The following is a 17,724-nucleotide window of genomic DNA, read 5'->3' on the forward strand; positions in this document are numbered from 1 at the left end:
CATGGGAACACGCGTGCAGAAAAAAAAGGAAAAAAAAAGACACTCCCCGTCGGGGAATCGAACCCCGGTCTCCCGCGTGACAGGCGGGGATACTGGCCACTATACTAACGAGGAGACATGAAAAGGCGCACATAAAGCATTACATATATGAAACATTGAAAATGCAATATTCTGCGCACAAGTGTAGTTACACGCGCGCGCGAACGATAGATAGCGTGGGTGTGGTGACCATGGGAACACGCGTGCAGAAAAAAAAGGAAAAAAAAAGACACTCCCCGTCGGGGAATCGAACCCCGGTCTCCCGCGTGACAGGCGGGGATACTGGCCACTGTTTTTTTTTTTTTTCTTTATTACCGGTAAGCAGCGGTACATAAGCATACCAACATAACTAAGATATGTACAAACACAGATGGACTTCTCATCTGTTAAGTATAAATAATAAGCACATGCAGCCTGTCATATTGTTACAGGCTTTGTTCAGAATTCCTTAAGATTGGCCAGGGGTTCCATCCTGGCCATCCAAGGTGGGGGACACTCTTGTGTTGCAACCACATCAAGAAAACGTCTTATTTGTTCCCGAAAATACACACGGGCTGGTCTTCTATCGGGATCGCAATAGAAGCCTGCCATGCGGGAGCGCCATATACAGTAGAGGCCAGTCAGCATAATCTGATCAAACGGTGTTCCGTCATCGTCGTCTATCGGCAAAAATCTGATGCCATGTGGGTCAAGAGGAAATTCTTTCTTTATTGTGCGCTGTAAAACATCCCATAAGTATACTCCTTCCCAGCAGTGTAAAAAAACATGGTCTATGGTTTCAGGTTGTTTGCAAATTATACACTGTGAGCCCCAGGGCATGTAAAAGCCTCTTTCTTCTAGGAACGTTGCAACTGAAAGTGTACCTGTGTGTAGTTTGAAAAAGAAACTTTTCATACCTGGCGGTACCTGCATTCGTTTGAGGCGTTTAAAAACATTCTGGCCTGGGCCCTCGACTGTATATGGTTCTGTACAGAGGCGGGGGAAAAAGGCTGTCCATTATATCGTTGCGCAGCTTTTTCCTTGAGACATTAAACAAATATTCTTTCGAATACCGTACAGCAAGGAAACGAACACTGAATGCAATTTCCCTGTAAAAACCAAACACAGCCGCTGGCACACCTTGGGAGCATACAATCAACTCTGGCAACAAGTGCGCGAGTCTAACTCTACAGACTGTTTGCAAAAAAGGATCATCGTTGTTCCGAAAGAAAATAAAACGTCCAACAAGTTGCCTAACAAACAGGTGGGCCAGCCCTAATCCTCCATCTTTCACCCGTCTGAACAAATTATTGCGACAACATCTCTCCCATCCGGAACCCCACACAAACACGGCAAAAACTCTGTGGAATTTCTGCACATTGACCCTGTTACAGAAAATGAATTGCATGACATACCATAGCTTAGCGACGAAAAACAAGTTGCATACAGTAGCCCTGGCAAATACTGAAAGGTATTTGGCCTTCCACGCCTCAGCCTTCTCTTTAGCACTTTTAAGCTGGTCCTGCCAGTACTCGTCACTCTGTTTGTAAGCTTCGAGTGGTGCGCCTAAGTACCTTACTGGCGTTGTTGACCACTTGACATTCGCATATAAAGCAGGAGCCTCAGGCCACTCTCCATGCCAAATACCGAGGCACTTGCTCCAGTTTACTCGACTACCTGTGATTTCACCGAAGTTTTTCACAACATTTATCGTCTGTAAAATGCTCTCCTTGTCTTTGCAACACACGGCTACGTCGTCAGCATAGGCCAGGAGTTTGACTTCTGACGCTTGCATCGTAAACCCATGAATACATTTGTTCTCAATGACTGCCAAACACAAACTCTCCAGATAAATACAGAACAAAAGTGGGCTGACTGGGCAGCCTTGACGCACGGAACGTTGAATGCTGATGGGGGCCCCCAATGTCTTGTTAATTATAAGCTTAGTAGTGCCGTTCCGGTACGCCATGGCTACCCCGTCAGTAATTATGGACCCGACATTTATATGCTTAAGAATGGCAAATAAAATACTGTGAGCAACACAGTCAAAAGCTTTCTCCAAGTCAAGTTGAAGAATCGCAACTCGTGCCCTTAAGGCGTCACAACATTCCAAAATCGATCTCATTATGTGTACGTTCGTGTTAATGCTTCGTCCTTTGATTCCGCATGTTTGGTGCCGACCTACTATGGTTTCCATTATTGTTTGTAACCTGTCTGCGATTATCTTCATGAATATTTTGTAATCACTGTTGGTAAGTGATATTGGTCTGTACGATGTTACATGTTTCAGTTTCGCAGGCTGGTCAGTCTTAGGGATTAGTACAGTGTGCGCTTGCCCGAAAGAAAGTGGCAATGCGTTTACTTCATACGCTTCGTTAAACACGTCAGCGAGTAGAGGCGATAGATCTGATTTAAACAGTTTATAAAAATCGGCACAAAGGCCATCCGGACCGGGTGATTTTCCGGCTTTTAAATCTTCAATTGCTTGTTCAACTTCACGAGTTGATATCGGTGCCTCGAGCCTGTTCTTCGTCTCGTCGCTGAGTTGCGGCATACGCCCCAAAAACGCAGCTCTAAAGGCCTCTAGGTCAACAGTTCTCGATGCAAAAAGTTCTTGGAAGTGCTTGAAAAACGCTTGTGCTATCTCCTCACCGTCAGTTATTTCATTACTATCTACTTCAATAGTATCTATGTGATTGCGCCGCGCATGCGTTTTCTCCAGACCTAGCGCGCGTTTAGTTGGCGTTTCATCTGCTGTCAATGCCTCTGCCCTTGCGCGTATAATCGCTCCTCGATATCGCTCTTCATCGCATAGCTCCAATTTCGCTTTGATGCTGCGTAAATCGTCCTTGTATGCGCCCGGCTGGCTGCACTCTAAGGCCGTTAATTTTTCAAACACTGCCCTTAGTTCTTTCTCTTTAGCTCTTTCTTCGTACTTTATTTTACAGGATCGGTCGATGGCGGTTAACTTAATTCGTTGTTTAAAAATTTCCCATTTTTCAGTGATTTGCGCCACTTTGTTGTTTTCTACTTCCTTCAAGTGTTCTTGTACGTTGCATAGAAAAAGCTCGTCCTTTAACAATTTGGAATTCATTTTCCACATTTCCCACGTGAAAGTGTTGCCCTTTCCTTTGCGTCCAACACATGTCTTGACCAAACAGTGGTCGGTGAATGAAATAGGTATGACATCGTAGCTGCGACATATGGGTATAACATCTAGTGTCACGTATATCCTGTCAAGACGAGCATGACTATTGCCTTGGAAGTGCGTGTATTGAACCTGGCGTGTTCCGACTAGGCAATCAGCCACGTCGTCCAAGTCACACTCGCCTAATAGTTCACTGAGGACATGACAGCTTTTATCATTTCTTCTCTTGCCTGTTCTATCTCGATCGCTGAGTACACAATTAAAATCTCCCATAATAATGACTTTTCTATGCGCGCATATGTGTGCCTTTAACGCGGAAAAAAACATCTTGCGTTCATCGCATATATTGGGTGCATATATACATATCACCCGCCAAGAATCATTACCAACAGCAAAGTCGCAGTACACTAGTCTGCCAGAAGGACACGAAAAATAATTTTCGATCAATAGCCCGGGCAGCTTCTTAATAAATAAAATAACACCTGCCGACGCTCCTTTGGCATGGCTCACTACCGCATAATACGAAGGCATAAACCTTAGCACCATGCCTCGGGTCTCTTCCTCCCCTTCGACTTTTGTCTCCTGCACGGCTAGAACGTCGAGGTCTTGGTCCACCATCATCCGGTACACTTGGCTTTGTTTACGCTTGGCGGCCAGACCTCTCACGTTTAGCGTGCCCAAGCTAAGCGTCGGGTTGGATGCCATTGCTACTACGGGAAAGAGAGAAAGGCCCGAGGCATCGTGCTCACCGCAACGTCTAGCCAGCGGCTAGACGCCCCCGGGACCGTCCGGTGGTCTGGCATGGTCCGTAGTCGGTGGTGGCTTGTCGCCCTCCTTCCTGTCCCGAGAGATGTTTGGACAGGGCTTGAAGCTGCTCCTTCTTATCATAGTTGACTTTGCAGGCGGCCCGTCGGCTTGATTCTTAGGAGTTGCTTTGCCGTCGGTGACGTCAAGCGGCCTTTTGAAGGCAGCGTTGCCGCTCACTTCCATAGCGTCGCTGTCTTGGGCCGAATCCCCACCTCCTGCGACGAACGTGGCGTCATCAGATACAAGGCGGTTTTCGCTGCCTTTCTCCAGTTCTTCTGAAGAACCTGATGACTCTTCTTTCTTTTCGGGGGTAACAAGGACGCCTTTCGTCTCTCCCTCTGTTTTTGTTGTCGCCTCCGCGTTGTTGGCGCTCACCTGGTCACCCGCCCCTTTGGCGGCGTCCTCGGCTTCAGCAGCATCCATTCTCATCTCTGCGGCGATTTCGCTTGCTGGTGGCCCCACGGCTGTGGCGTACGTGCGTACGCACTGATCTTCAGTATGGCCAAAGTTACGGCATCGCGAGCATCGCGGCACTTTGCACTCGCGACGGACATGCCCTACACCCTTGCACCGTAGGCACTGCATTGGCCGTCCAGGCACCACGACAAGGGCCAGTTCACCTGCTACTCGGATTTGGTGCGGAAGGTCGTCAACTTTCATTCCGCTCTTCAGTTTCAGAAGAACAGTTCGAGACGTGGAATCCTTATCTCCGACGCCTTTGACGCGCCATCGTTCTCGCGTCACTTCAATGACCTTGCCAAAGGCTGCCAGCGCTGTCTTTACGTCTTCGTCCTCCACCCAGTACAGCAACCAATGAAGGCGAAGGCGTACCTGTTGGTCTTGAGGGTCGACGACTACGCAGCGACGCCCTTTCACGTTGAGTTCTTTCAATGCTAGCAGTTTCTTCGCCGCCTCGTCGTTCGAGAAGGTGACCGCCCAAACATGATTGATCTGGTAGGCACCAAGGGCCACGACTTCCGGTAGCAATCCAGTCGGGACGAGCACGTCTCGGAAGTCTTCGACCCTGTAGGGCCTTGCTCGCACGTCGCCATGCAAAAACACGGTGTTCTTTACAACAGGTCCCTTGGGCAGAGGTGGCAAAATAAACTGGTAGCTCACTTCCTCGTTCTCGATAAGCCTGTTACCGCGGCTGGTAGCCGCAAAAGCTGCTCCATCGGAGCCCATGATTCACACGTCCGCACAGCTCGGCTGCCGGAAGCAGAATGATACTGGCCACTATACTAACGAGGAGACATGAAGAGGCGCACATAAAGCATTACATATATGAAACATTGAAAATGCAATATTCTGCGCACAAGTGTAGTAACACGCGCGCGCGAACGATAGATAGCGTGGGTGTGGTGACCATGGGAACACGCGTGCAGAAAAAAAAGGGAAAAAAAAAAGACACTCCCCGTCGGGGAATCGAACCCCGGTCTCCCGCGTGACAGGCGGGGATACTGGCCACTATACTAACGAGGAGACATGAAAAGGCGCACATAAAGCATTACATATATGAAACATTGAAAATGCAATATTCTGCGCACAAGTGTAGTAACACGCGCGCGCGAACGATAGATAGCGTGGGTGTGGTGACCATGGGAACACGCGTGCAGAAAAAAAAAAGGAAAAAAAAAGGCACTCCCCGTCGGGGAATCGAACCCCGGTCTCCCGCGTGACAGGCGGGGATACTGGCCACTATACTAACGAGGAGACATGAAAAGGCGCTCATAAAGCAATACATATATGAAACATTGAAAATGCAATATTCTGCGCACAAGTGTAGTAACACGCGCGCGCGAACGATAGATAGCGTGGGTGTGGTGACCATGGGAACACGCGTGCAGAAAAAAAAGGAAAAAAAAAAAGACACTCCCCGTCGGGGAATCGAACCCCGGTCTCCCGCGTGACAGGCGGGGATACTGGCCACTATACTAACGAGGAGACATGAAAAGGCGCACATAAAGCATTACATATATGAAACATTGAAAATGCAATATTCTGCGCACAAGTGTAGTAACACGCGCGCGCGAACGATAGATAGCGTGGGTGTGGTGACCATGGGAACACGCGTGCAGAAAAAAAAAGGAAAAAAAAGACACTCCCCGTCGGCGAATCAAACCGCGGTCTCCCGCGTGACAGGCGGGGATACTGGCCACTATACTAACGAGGAGACATGAAAAGGCGCACATAAAGCATTATATATATGAAACATTGAAAATGCAATATTCTGCGCACAAGTGTAGTAACACGCGCGCGCGAACGATAGATAGCGTGGGTGTGGTGACCATGGGAACACGCGTGCAGAAAAAAAAGGAAAAAAAAGACACTCCCCGTCGGGGAATCGAACCCCGGTCTCTCGCGTGACAGGCGGGGATACTGGCCACTATACTAACGAGGAGACATGAAAAGGCGCACATAAAGCATTACATATATGAAACATTGAAAATGCAATATTCTGCGCACAAGTGTAGTAACACGCGCGCGCGAACGATAGATAGCGTGGGTGTGGTGACCATGGGAACACGCGTGCAGAAAAAAAAAGGAAAAAAAAAGACACTCCCCGTCGGGGAATCGAACCCCGGTCTCCCGCGTGACAGGCGGGGATACTGGCCACTATACTAACGAGGAGACATGAAGAGGCGCACATAAAGCATTACATATATGAAACATTGAAAATGCAATATTCTGCGCACAAGTGTAGTAACACGCGCGCGCGAACGATAGATAGCGTGGGTGTGGTGACCATGGGAACACGCGTGCAGAAAAAAAAAGGAAAATAAAAGACACTCCCCGTCGGGGAATCGAACCCCGGTCTCCCGCGTGACAGGCGGGGATACTAGCCACTATACTAACGAGGAGACATGAAAAGGCGCACATAAAGCATTACATATATGAAACATTGAAAATGCAATATTCTGCGCACAAGTGTAGTAACACGCGCGCGCGAACGATAGATAGCGTGGGTGTGGTGACCATGGGAACACGCGTGCAGAAAAAAAAGAAAAAAAAAAAAAGACACTCCCCGTCGGGGAATCGAACCCCGGTCTCCCGCGTGACAGGCGGGGATACTGGCCACTATACTAACGAGGAGACATGAAAAGGCGCACATAAAGCATTACATATATGAAACATTGAAAATGCAATATTCTGCGCACAAGTGTAGTAACACGCGCGCGCGAACGATAGATAGCGTGGGTGTGGTGACCATGGGAACACGCGTGCAGAAAAAAAAGGAAAAAAAAAGACACTCCCCGTCGGGGAATCGAACCCCGGTCTCCCGCGTGACAGGCGGGGATACTGGCCACTATACTAACGAGGAGACATGAAAAGGCGCACATAAAGCATTACATATATGAAACATTGAAAATGCAATATTCTGCGCACAAGTGTAGTTACACGCGCGCGCGAACGATAGATAGCGTGGGTGTGGTGACCATGGGAACACGCGTGCAGAAAAAAAAGGAAAAAAAAAGACACTCCCCGTCGGGGAATCGAACCCCGGTCTCCCGCGTGACAGGCGGGGATACTGGCCACTATGTTTTTTTCTTTATTACCGGTAAGCAGCGGTACATAAGAATACCAACATAACTAAGATATGTACAAACACAGATGGACTTCTCATCTGTTAAGTATAAATAATAAGCACATGCAGCCTGTCATATTGTAACAGGCTTTGTTCAGAATTCCTTAAGATTGGCCAGGGGTTCCATCCTGGCCATCCAAGGTGGGGGACACTCTTGTGTTGCAACCACATCAAGAAAACGTCTTATTTGTTCCCGAAAATACACACGGGCTGGTCTTCTATCGGGATCGCAATAGAAGCCTGCCATGCGGGAGCGCCATATACAGTAGAGGCCAGTCAGCATAATCTGATCAAACGGTGTTCCGTCATCGTCGTCTATCGGCAAAAATCTGATGCCATGTGGGTCAAGAGGAAATTCTTTCTTTATTGTGCGCTGTAAAACATCCCATAAGTATACTCCTTCCCAGCAGTGTAAAAAAACATGGTCTATGGTTTCAGGTTGTTTGCAAATTATACACTGTGAGCCCCAGGGCATGTAAAAGCCTCTTTCTTCTAGGAACGTTGCAACTGAAAGTGTACCTGTGTGTAGTTTGAAAAAGAAACTTTTCATACCTGGCGGTACCTGCATTCGTTTGACGCGTTTAAAAACATTCTGGCCTGGGCCTCGACTGTATATGGTTCTGTACAGAGGCGGGGGAAAAAGGCTGTCCATTATATCGTTGCGCAGCTTTTTCCTTGAGACATTAAACAAATATTCTTTCGAATACCGTACAGCAAGGAAACGAACACTGAATGCAATTTCCCTGTAAAAACCAAACACAGCCGCTGGCACACCTTGGGAGCATACAATCAACTCTGGCAACAAGTGCGCGAGTCTAACTCTACAGACTGTTTGCAAAAAAGGATCATCGTTGTTCCGAAAGAAAATAAAACGTCCAACAAGTTGCCTAACAAACAGGTGGGCCAGCCCTAATCCTCCATCTTTCACCCGTCTGAACAAATTATTGCGACAACATCTCTCCCATCCGGAACCCCACACAAACACGGCAAAAACTCTGTGGAATTTCTGCACATTGACCCTGTTACAGAAAATGAATTGCATGACATACCATAGCTTAGCGACGAAAAACAAGTTGCATACAGTAGCCCTGGCAAATACTGAAAGGTATTTGGCCTTCCACGCCTCAGCCTTCTCTTTAGCACTTTTAAGCTGGTCCTGCCAGTACTCGTCACTCTGTTTGTAAGCTTCGAGTGGTGCGCCTAAGTACCTTACTGGCGTTGTTGACCACTTGACATTCGCATATAAAGCAGGAGCCTCAGGCCACTCTCCATGCCAAATACCGAGGCACTTGCTCCAGTTTACTCGACTACCTGTGATTTCACCGAAGTTTTTCACAACATTTATCGTCTGTAAAATGCTCTCCTTGTCTTTGCAACACACTGGCTACGTCGTCAGCATAGGCCAGGAGTTTGACTTCTGACGCTTGCATCGTAAACCCATGAATACATTTGTTCTCAATGACTGCCAAACACAAACTCTCCAGATAAATACAGAACAAAAGTGGGCTGACTGGGCAGCCTTGACGCACGGAACGTTGAATGCTGATGGGGGCCCCCAATGTCTTGTTAATTATAAGCTTAGTAGTGCCGTTCCGGTACGCCATGGCTACCCCGTCAGTAATTATGGACCCGACATTTATATGCTTAAGAATGGCAAATAAAATACTGTGAGCAACACAGTCAAAAGCTTTCTCCAAGTCAAGTTGAAGAATCGCAACTCGTGCCCTTAAGGCGTCACAACATTCCAAAATCGATCTCATTATGTGTACGTTCGTGTTAATGCTTCGTCCTTTGATTCCGCATGTTTGGTGCCGACCTACTATGGTTTCCATTATTGTTTGTAACCTGTCTGCGATTATCTTCATGAATATTTTGTAATCACTGTTGGTAAGTGATATTGGTCTGTACGATGTTACATGTTTCAGTTTCGCAGGCTGGTCAGTCATAGGGATTAGTACAGTGTGCGCTTGCCCGAAAGAAAGTGGCAATGCGTTTACTTCATACGCTTCGTTAAACACGTCAGCGAGTAGAGGCGATAGATCTGATTTAAACAGTTTATAAAAATCGGCACAAAGGCCATCCGGACCGGGTGATTTTCCGGCTTTTAAATCTTCAATTGCTTGTTCAACTTCACGAGTTGATATCGGTGCCTCGAGCCTGTTCTTCGTCTCGTCGCTGAGTTGCGGCATACGCCCCAAAAACGCAGCTCTAAAGGCCTCTAGGTCAACAGTTCTCGATGCAAAAAGTTCTTGGAAGTGCTTGAAAAACGCTTGTGCTATCTCCTCACCGTCAGTTATTTCATTACTATCTACTTCAATAGTATCTATGTGATTGCGCCGCGCATGCGTTTTCTCCAGACCTAGCGCGCGTTTAGTTGGCGTTTCATCTGCTGTCAATGCCTCTGCCCTTGCGCGTATAATCGCTCCTCGATATCACTCTTCATCGCATAGCTCCAATTTCGCTTTGATGCTGCGTAAATCGTCCTTGTATGCGCCCGGCTGGCTGCACTCTAAGGCCGTTAATTTTTCAAACACTGCCCTTAGTTCTTTCTCTTTAGCTCTTTCTTCGTACTTTATTTTACAGGATCGGTCGATGGCGGTTAACTTAATTCGTTGTTTAAAAATTTCCCATTTTTCAGTGATTTGCGCCACTTTGTTGTTTTCTACTTCCTTCAAGTGTTCTTGTACGTTGCATAGAAAAAGCTCGTCCTTTAACAATTTGGAATTCATTTTCCACATTTCCCACGTGAAAGTGTTGCCCTTTCCTTTGCGTCCAACACATGTCTTGACCAAACAGTGGTCGGTGAATGAAATAGGTATGACATCGTAGCTGCGACATATGGGTATAACATCTAGTGTCACGTATATCCTGTCAAGACGAGCATGACTATTGCCTTGGAAGTGCGTGTATTGAACCTGGCGTGTTCCGACTAGGCAATCAGCCACGTCGTCCAAGTCACACTCGCCTAATAGTTCACTGAGGACATGACAGCTTTTATCATTTCTTCTCTTGCCTGTTCTATCTCGATCGCTGAGTACACAATTAAAATCTCCCATAATAATGACTTTTCTATGCGCGCATATGTGTGCCTTTAACGCGGAAAAAAACATCTTGCGTTCATCGCATATATTGGGTGCATATATACATATCACCCGCCAAGAATCATTACCAACAGCAAAGTCGCAGTACACTAGTCTGCCAGAAGGACACGAAAAATAATTTTCGATCAATAGCCCGGGCAGCTTCTTAATAAATAAAATAACACCTGCCGACGCTCCTTTGGCATGGCTCACTACCGCATAATACGAAGGCATAAACCTTAGCACCATGCCTCGGGTCTCTTCCTCCCCTTCGACTTTTGTCTCCTGCACGGCTAGAACGTCGAGGTCTTGGTCCACCATCATCCGGTACACTTGGCTTTGTTTACGCTTGGCGGCCAGACCTCTCACGTTTAGCGTGCCCAAGCTAAGCGTCGGGTTGGATGCCATTGCTACTACGGGAAAGAGAGAAAGGCCCGAGGCATCGTGCTCACCGCAACGTCTAGCCAGCGGCTAGACGCCCCCGGGACCGTCCGGTGGTCTGGCATGGTCCGTAGTCGGTGGTGGCTTGTCGCCCTCCTTCCTGTCCCGAGAGATGTTTGGACAGGGCTTGAAGCTGCTCCTTCTTATCATAGTTGACTTTGCAGGCGGCCCGTCGGCTTGATTCTTAGGAGTTGCTTTGCCGTCGGTGACGTCAAGCGGCCTTTTGAAGGCAGCGTTGCCGCTCACTTCCATAGCGTCGCTGTCTTGGGCCGAATCCCCACCTCCTGCGACGAACGTGGCGTCATCAGATACAAGGCGGTTTTCGCTGCCTTTCTCCAGTTCTTCTGAAGAACCTGATGACTCTTCTTTCTTTTCGGGGGTAACAAGGACGCCTTTCGTCTCTCCCTCTGTTTTTGTTGTCGCCTCCGCGTTGTTGGCGCTCACCTGGTCACCCGCCCCTTTGGCGGCGTCCTCGGCTTCAGCAGCATCCATTCTCATCTCTGCGGCGATTTCGCTTGCTGGTGGCCCCACGGCTGTGGCGTACGTGCGTACGCACTGATCTTCAGTATGGCCAAAGTTACGGCATCGCGAGCATCGCGGCACTTTGCACTCGCGACGGACATGCCCTACACCCTTGCACCGTAGGCACTGCATTGGCCGTCCAGGCACCACGACAAGGGCCAGTTCACCTGCTACTCGGATTTGGTGCGGAAGGTCGTCAACTTTCATTCCGCTCTTCAGTTTCAGAAGAACAGTTCGAGACGTGGAATCCTTATCTCCGACGCCTTTGACGCGCCATCGTTCTCGCGTCACTTCAATGACCTTGCCAAAGGCTGCCAGCGCTGTCTTTACGTCTTCGTCCTCCACCCAGTACAGCAACCAATGAAGGCGAAGGCGTACCTGTTGGTCTTGAGGGTCGACGACTACGCAGCGACGCCCTTTCACGTTGAGTTCTTTCAATGCTAGCAGTTTCTTCGCCGCCTCGTCGTTCGAGAAGGTGACCGCCCAAACATGATTGATCTGGTAGGCACCAAGGGCCACGACTTCCGGTAGCAATCCAGTCGGGACGAGCACGTCTCGGAAGTCTTCGACCCTGTAGGGCCTTGCTCGCACGTCGCCATGCAAAAACACGGTGTTCTTTACAACAGGTCCCTTGGGCAGAGGTGGCAAAATAAACTGGTAGCTCACTTCCTCGTTCTCGATAAGCCTGTTACCGCGGCTGGTAGCCGCAAAAGCTGCTCCATCGGAGCCCATGATTCACACGTCCGCACAGCTCGGCTGCCGGAAGCAGAATGATACTGGCCACTATACTAACGAGGAGACATGAAGAGGCGCACATAAAGCATTACATATATGAAACATTGAAAATGCAATATTCTGCGCACAAGTGTAGTAACACGCGCGCGCGAACGATAGATAGCGTGGGTGTGGTGACCATGGGAACACGCGTGCAGAAAAAAAAGGGAAAAAAAAAGACACTCCCCGTCGGGGAATCGAACCCCGGTCTCCCGCGTGACAGGCGGGGATACTGGCCACTATACTAACGAGGAGACATGAAAAGGCGCACATAAAGCATTACATATATGAAACATTGAAAATGCAATATTCTGCGCACAAGTGTAGTAACACGCGCGCGCGAACGATAGATAGCGTGGGTGTGGTGACCATGGGAACACGCGTGCAGAAAAAAAAAGGAAAAAAAAAGGCACTCCCCGTCGGGGAATCGAACCCCGGTCTCCCGCGTGACAGGCGGGGATACTGGCCACTATACTAACGAGGAGACATGAAAAGGCGCTCATAAAGCAATACATATATGAAACATTGAAAATGCAATATTCTGCGCACAAGTGTAGTAACACGCGCGCGCGAACGATAGATAGCGTGGGTGTGGTGACCATGGGAACACGCGTGCAGAAAAAAAAGGAAAAAAAAAAAAGACACTCCCCGTCGGGGAATCGAACCCCGGTCTCCCGCGTGACAGGCGGGGATACTGGCCACTATACTAACGAGGAGACATGAAAAGGCGCACATAAAGCATTACATATATGAAACATTGAAAATGCAATATTCTGCGCACAAGTGTAGTAACACGCGCGCGCGAACGATAGATAGCGTGGGTGTGGTGACCATGGGAACACGCGTGCAGAAAAAAAAAGGAAAAAAAAAGACACTCCCCGTCGGCGAATCAAACCGCGGTCTCCCGCGTGACAGGCGGGGATACTGGCCACTATACTAACGAGGAGACATGAAAAGGCGCACATAAAGCATTATATATATGAAACATTGAAAATGCAATATTCTGCGCACAAGTGTAGTAACACGCGCGCGCGAACGATAGATAGCGTGGGTGTGGTGACCATGGGAACACGCGTGCAGAAAAAAAAAGGAAAAAAAAAGACACTCCCCGTCGGGGAATCGAACCCCGGTCTCTCGCGTGACAGGCGGGGATACTGGCCACTATACTAACGAGGAGACATGAAAAGGCGCACATAAAGCATTACATATATGAAACATTGAAAATGCAATATTCTGCGCACAAGTGTAGTAACACGCGCGCGCGAACGATAGATAGCGTGGGTGTGGTGACCATGGGAACACGCGTGCAGAAAAAAAAGAAAAAAAAAGACACTCCCCGTCGGGGAATCGAACCCCGGTCTCCCGCGTGACAGGCGGGGATACTAGCCACTATACTAACGAGGAGACATGAAGAGGCGCACATAAAGCATTACATATATGAAACATTGAAAATGCAATATTCTGCGCACAAGTGTAGTAACACGCGCGCGCGAACGATAGATAGCGTGGGTGTGGTGACCATGGGAACACGCGTGCAGAAAAAAAAAAGGAAAATAAAAGACACTCCCCGTCGGGGAATCGAACCCCGGTCTCCCGCGTGACAGGCGGGGATACTAGCCACTATACTAACGAGGAGACATGAAAAGGCGCACATAAAGCATTACATATATGAAACATTGAAAATGCAATATTCTGCGCACAAGTGTAGTTACACGCGCGCGCGAACGATAGATAGCGTGGGTGTGGTGACCATGGGAACACGCGTGCAGAAAAAAAAGGAAAAAAAAAGACACTCCCCGTCGGGGAATCGAACCCCGGTCTCCCGCGTGACAGGCGGGGATACTGGCCACTATTTTTTTTTCTTTATTACCGGTAAGCAGCGGTACATAAGAATACCAACATAACTAAGATATGTACAAACACAGATGGACTTCTCATCTGTTAAGTATAAATAATAAGCACATGCAGCCTGTCATATTGTAACAGGCTTTGTTCAGAATTCCTTAAGATTGGCCAGGGGTTCCATCCTGGCCATCCAAGGTGGGGGACACTCTTGTGTTGCAACCACATCAAGAAAACGTCTTATTTGTTCCCGAAAATACACACGGGCTGGTCTTCTATCGGGATCGCAATAGAAGCCTGCCATGCGGGAGCGCCATATACAGTAGAGGCCAGTCAGCATAATCTGATCAAACGGTGTTCCGTCATCGTCGTCTATCGGCAAAAATCTGATGCCATGTGGGTCAAGAGGAAATTCTTTCTTTATTGTGCGCTGTAAAACATCCCATAAGTATACTCCTTCCCAGCAGTGTAAAAAAACATGGTCTATGGTTTCAGGTTGTTTGCAAATTATACACTGTGAGCCCCAGGGCATGTAAAAGCCTCTTTCTTCTAGGAACGTTGCAACTGAAAGTGTACCTGTGTGTAGTTTGAAAAAGAAACTTTTCATACCTGGCGGTACCTGCATTCGTTTGAGGCGTTTAAAAACATTCTGGCCTGGGCCTCGACTGTATATGGTTCTGTACAGAGGCGGGGGAAAAAGGCTGTCCATTATATCGTTGCGCAGCTTTTTCCTTGAGACATTAAACAAATATTCTTTCGAATACCGTACAGCAAGGAAACGAACACTGAATCAATTTCCCTGTAAAAACCAAACACAGCCGCTGGCACACCTTGGGAGCATACAATCAACTCTGGCAACAAGTGCGCGAGTCTAACTCTACAGACTGTTTGCAAAAAAGGATCATCGTTGTTCCGAAAGAAAATAAAACGTCCAACAAGTTGCCTAACAAACAGGTGGGCCAGCCCTAATCCTCCATCTTTCACCCGTCTGAACAAATTATTGCGACAACATCTCTCCCATCCGGAACCCCACACAAACACGGCAAAAACTCTGTGGAATTTCTGCACATTGACCCTGTTACAGAAAATGAATTGCATGACATACCATAGCTTAGCGACGAAAAACAAGTTGCATACAGTAGCCCTGGCAAATACTGAAAGGTATTTGGCCTTCCACGCCTCAGCCTTCTCTTTAGCACTTTTAAGCTGGTCCTGCCAGTACTCGTCACTCTGTTTGTAAGCTTCGAGTGGTGCGCCTAAGTACCTTACTGGCGTTGTTGACCACTTGACATTCGCATATAAAGCAGGAGCCTCAGGCCACTCTCCATGCCAAATACCGAGGCACTTGCTCCAGTTTACTCGACTACCTGTGATTTCACCGAAGTTTTTCACAACATTTATCGTCTGTAAAATGCTCTCCTTGTCTTTGCAACACACGGCTACGTCGTCAGCATAGGCCAGGAGTTTGACTTCTGACGCTTGCATCGTAAACCCATGAATACATTTGTTCTCAATGACTGCCAAACACAAACTCTCCAGATAAATACAGAACAAAAGTGGGCTGACTGGGCAGCCTTGACGCACGGAACGTTGAATGCTGATGGGGGCCCCCAATGTCTTGTTAATTATAAGCTTAGTAGTGCCGTTCCGGTACGCCATGGCTACCCCGTCAGTAATTATGGACCCGACATTTATATGCTTAAGAATGGCAAATAAAATACTGTGAGCAACACAGTCAAAAGCTTTCTCCAAGTCAAGTTGAAGAATCGCAACTCGTGCCCTTAAGGCGTCACAACATTCCAAAATCGATCTCATTATGTGTACGTTCGTGTTAATGCTTCGTCCTTTGATTCCGCATGTTTGGTGCCGACCTACTATGGTTTCCATTATTGTTTGTAACCTGTCTGCGATTATCTTCATGAATATTTTGTAATCACTGTTGGTAAGTGATATTGGTCTGTACGATGTTACATGTTTCAGTTTCGCAGGCTGGTCAGTCTTAGGGATTAGTACAGTGTGCGCTTGCCCGAAAGAAAGTGGCAATGCGTTTACTTCATACGCTTCGTTAAACACGTCAGCGAGTAGAGGCGATAGATCTGATTTAAACAGTTTATAAAAATCGGCACAAAGGCCATCCGGACCGGGTGATTTTCCGGACTTTTAAATCTTCAATTGCTTGTTCAACTTCACGAGTTGATATCGGTGCCTCGAGCCTGTTCTTCGTCTCGTCGCTGAGTTGCGGCATACGCCCCAAAAACGCAGCTCTAAAGGCCTCTAGGTCAACAGTTCTCGATGCAAAAAGTTCTTGGAAGTGCTTGAAAAACGCTTGTGCTATCTCCTCACCGTCAGTTATTTCATTACTATCTACTTCAATAGTATCTATGTGATTGCGCCGCGCATGCGTTTTCTCCAGACCTAGCGCGCGTTTAGTTGGCGTTTCATCTGCTGTCAATGCCTCTGCCCTTGCGCGTATAATCGCTCCTCGATATCGCTCTTCATCGCATAGCTCCAATTTCGCTTTGATGCTGCGTAAATCGTCCTTGTATGCGCCCGGCTGGCTGCACTCTAAGGCCGTTAATTTTTCCAACACTGCCCTTAGTTCTTTCTCTTTAGCTCTTTCTTCGTACTTTATTTTACAGGATCGGTCGATGGCGGTTAACTTAATTCGTTGTTTAAAAATTTCCCATTTTTCAGTGATTTGCGCCACTTTGTTGTTTTCTACTTCCTTCAAGTGTTCTTGTACGTTGCATAGAAAAAGCTCGTCCTTTAACAATTTGGAATTCATTTTCCACATTTCCCACGTGAAAGTGTTGCCCTTTCCTTTGCGTCCAACACATGTCTTGACCAAACAGTGGTCGGTGAATGAAATAGGTATGACATCGTAGCTGCGACATATGGGTATAACATCTAGTGTCACGTATATCCTGTCAAGACGAGCATGACTATTGCCTTGGAAGTGCGTGTATTGAACCTGGCGTGTTCCGACTAGGCAATCAGCCACGTCGTCCAAGTCACACTCGCCTAATAGTTCACTGAGGACATGACAGCTTTTATCATTTCTTCTCTTGCCTGTTCTATCTCGATCGCTGAGTACACAATTAAAATCTCCCATAATAATGACTTTTCTATGCGCGCATATGTGTGCCTTTAACGCGGAAAAAAACATCTTGCGTTCATCGCATATATTGGGTGCATATATACATATCACCCGCCAAGAATCATTACCAACAGCAAAGTCGCAGTACACTAGTCTGCCAGAAGGACACGAAAAATAATTTTCGATCAATAGCCCGGGCAGCTTCTTAATAAATAAAATAACACCTGCCGACGCTCCTTTGGCATGGCTCACTACCGCATAATACGAAGGCATAAACCTTAGCACCATGCCTCGGGTCTCTTCCTCCCCTTCGACTTTTGTCTCCTGCACGGCTAGAACGTCGAGGTCTTGGTCCACCATCATCCGGTACACTTGGCTTTGTTTACGCTTGGCGGCCAGACCTCTCACG

The 17,724-nt window shown here is 47.7% G+C and overlaps 15 non-coding genes across 15 annotated transcripts; all 15 read right to left on the minus strand.

Annotated features, from left to right (window-relative positions):
- Positions 1-42: 42 nt before the first annotated feature.
- Positions 43-114, minus strand: Trnad-guc (transfer RNA aspartic acid (anticodon GUC)). Its single transcript has one exon. It is a non-coding gene; the product is annotated as a tRNA-Asp (tRNA).
- A 5,269-nt stretch (positions 115-5,383) lies between these two features.
- Positions 5,384-5,455, minus strand: Trnad-guc (transfer RNA aspartic acid (anticodon GUC)). The gene has a single exon. It is a non-coding gene; the product is annotated as a tRNA-Asp (tRNA).
- Positions 5,456-5,614: 159 nt separating this feature from the next.
- Trnad-guc (transfer RNA aspartic acid (anticodon GUC)) lies at positions 5,615-5,686 on the minus strand. Its single transcript has one exon. It is a non-coding gene; the product is annotated as a tRNA-Asp (tRNA).
- A 159-nt stretch (positions 5,687-5,845) lies between these two features.
- Positions 5,846-5,917, minus strand: Trnad-guc (transfer RNA aspartic acid (anticodon GUC)). Its single transcript has one exon. It is a non-coding gene; the product is annotated as a tRNA-Asp (tRNA).
- Positions 5,918-6,302: 385 nt separating this feature from the next.
- Positions 6,303-6,374, minus strand: Trnad-guc (transfer RNA aspartic acid (anticodon GUC)). Its single transcript has one exon. It is a non-coding gene; the product is annotated as a tRNA-Asp (tRNA).
- Positions 6,375-6,532: 158 nt separating this feature from the next.
- Positions 6,533-6,604, minus strand: Trnad-guc (transfer RNA aspartic acid (anticodon GUC)). The gene has a single exon. It is a non-coding gene; the product is annotated as a tRNA-Asp (tRNA).
- Positions 6,605-6,762: 158 nt separating this feature from the next.
- On the minus strand, positions 6,763-6,834 carry Trnad-guc (transfer RNA aspartic acid (anticodon GUC)). Its single transcript has one exon. It is a non-coding gene; the product is annotated as a tRNA-Asp (tRNA).
- Positions 6,835-6,994: 160 nt separating this feature from the next.
- On the minus strand, positions 6,995-7,066 carry Trnad-guc (transfer RNA aspartic acid (anticodon GUC)). Its single transcript has one exon. It is a non-coding gene; the product is annotated as a tRNA-Asp (tRNA).
- A 157-nt stretch (positions 7,067-7,223) lies between these two features.
- On the minus strand, positions 7,224-7,295 carry Trnad-guc (transfer RNA aspartic acid (anticodon GUC)). Its single transcript has one exon. It is a non-coding gene; the product is annotated as a tRNA-Asp (tRNA).
- A 5,263-nt stretch (positions 7,296-12,558) lies between these two features.
- On the minus strand, positions 12,559-12,630 carry Trnad-guc (transfer RNA aspartic acid (anticodon GUC)). The gene has a single exon. It is a non-coding gene; the product is annotated as a tRNA-Asp (tRNA).
- A 158-nt stretch (positions 12,631-12,788) lies between these two features.
- Positions 12,789-12,860, minus strand: Trnad-guc (transfer RNA aspartic acid (anticodon GUC)). The gene has a single exon. It is a non-coding gene; the product is annotated as a tRNA-Asp (tRNA).
- Positions 12,861-13,020: 160 nt separating this feature from the next.
- On the minus strand, positions 13,021-13,092 carry Trnad-guc (transfer RNA aspartic acid (anticodon GUC)). Its single transcript has one exon. It is a non-coding gene; the product is annotated as a tRNA-Asp (tRNA).
- Positions 13,093-13,480: 388 nt separating this feature from the next.
- Positions 13,481-13,552, minus strand: Trnad-guc (transfer RNA aspartic acid (anticodon GUC)). The gene has a single exon. It is a non-coding gene; the product is annotated as a tRNA-Asp (tRNA).
- A 156-nt stretch (positions 13,553-13,708) lies between these two features.
- Positions 13,709-13,780, minus strand: Trnad-guc (transfer RNA aspartic acid (anticodon GUC)). Its single transcript has one exon. It is a non-coding gene; the product is annotated as a tRNA-Asp (tRNA).
- Positions 13,781-13,939: 159 nt separating this feature from the next.
- Trnad-guc (transfer RNA aspartic acid (anticodon GUC)) lies at positions 13,940-14,011 on the minus strand. Its single transcript has one exon. It is a non-coding gene; the product is annotated as a tRNA-Asp (tRNA).
- Positions 14,012-17,724: the final 3,713 nt, after the last annotated feature.

The sequence above is a fragment of the Dermacentor silvarum genome, chromosome 4, assembly GCF_013339745.2.
Source record: "Dermacentor silvarum isolate Dsil-2018 chromosome 4, BIME_Dsil_1.4, whole genome shotgun sequence".
In the NCBI taxonomy this organism is placed as follows: Eukaryota; Metazoa; Arthropoda; class Arachnida; order Ixodida; family Ixodidae; genus Dermacentor; species Dermacentor silvarum.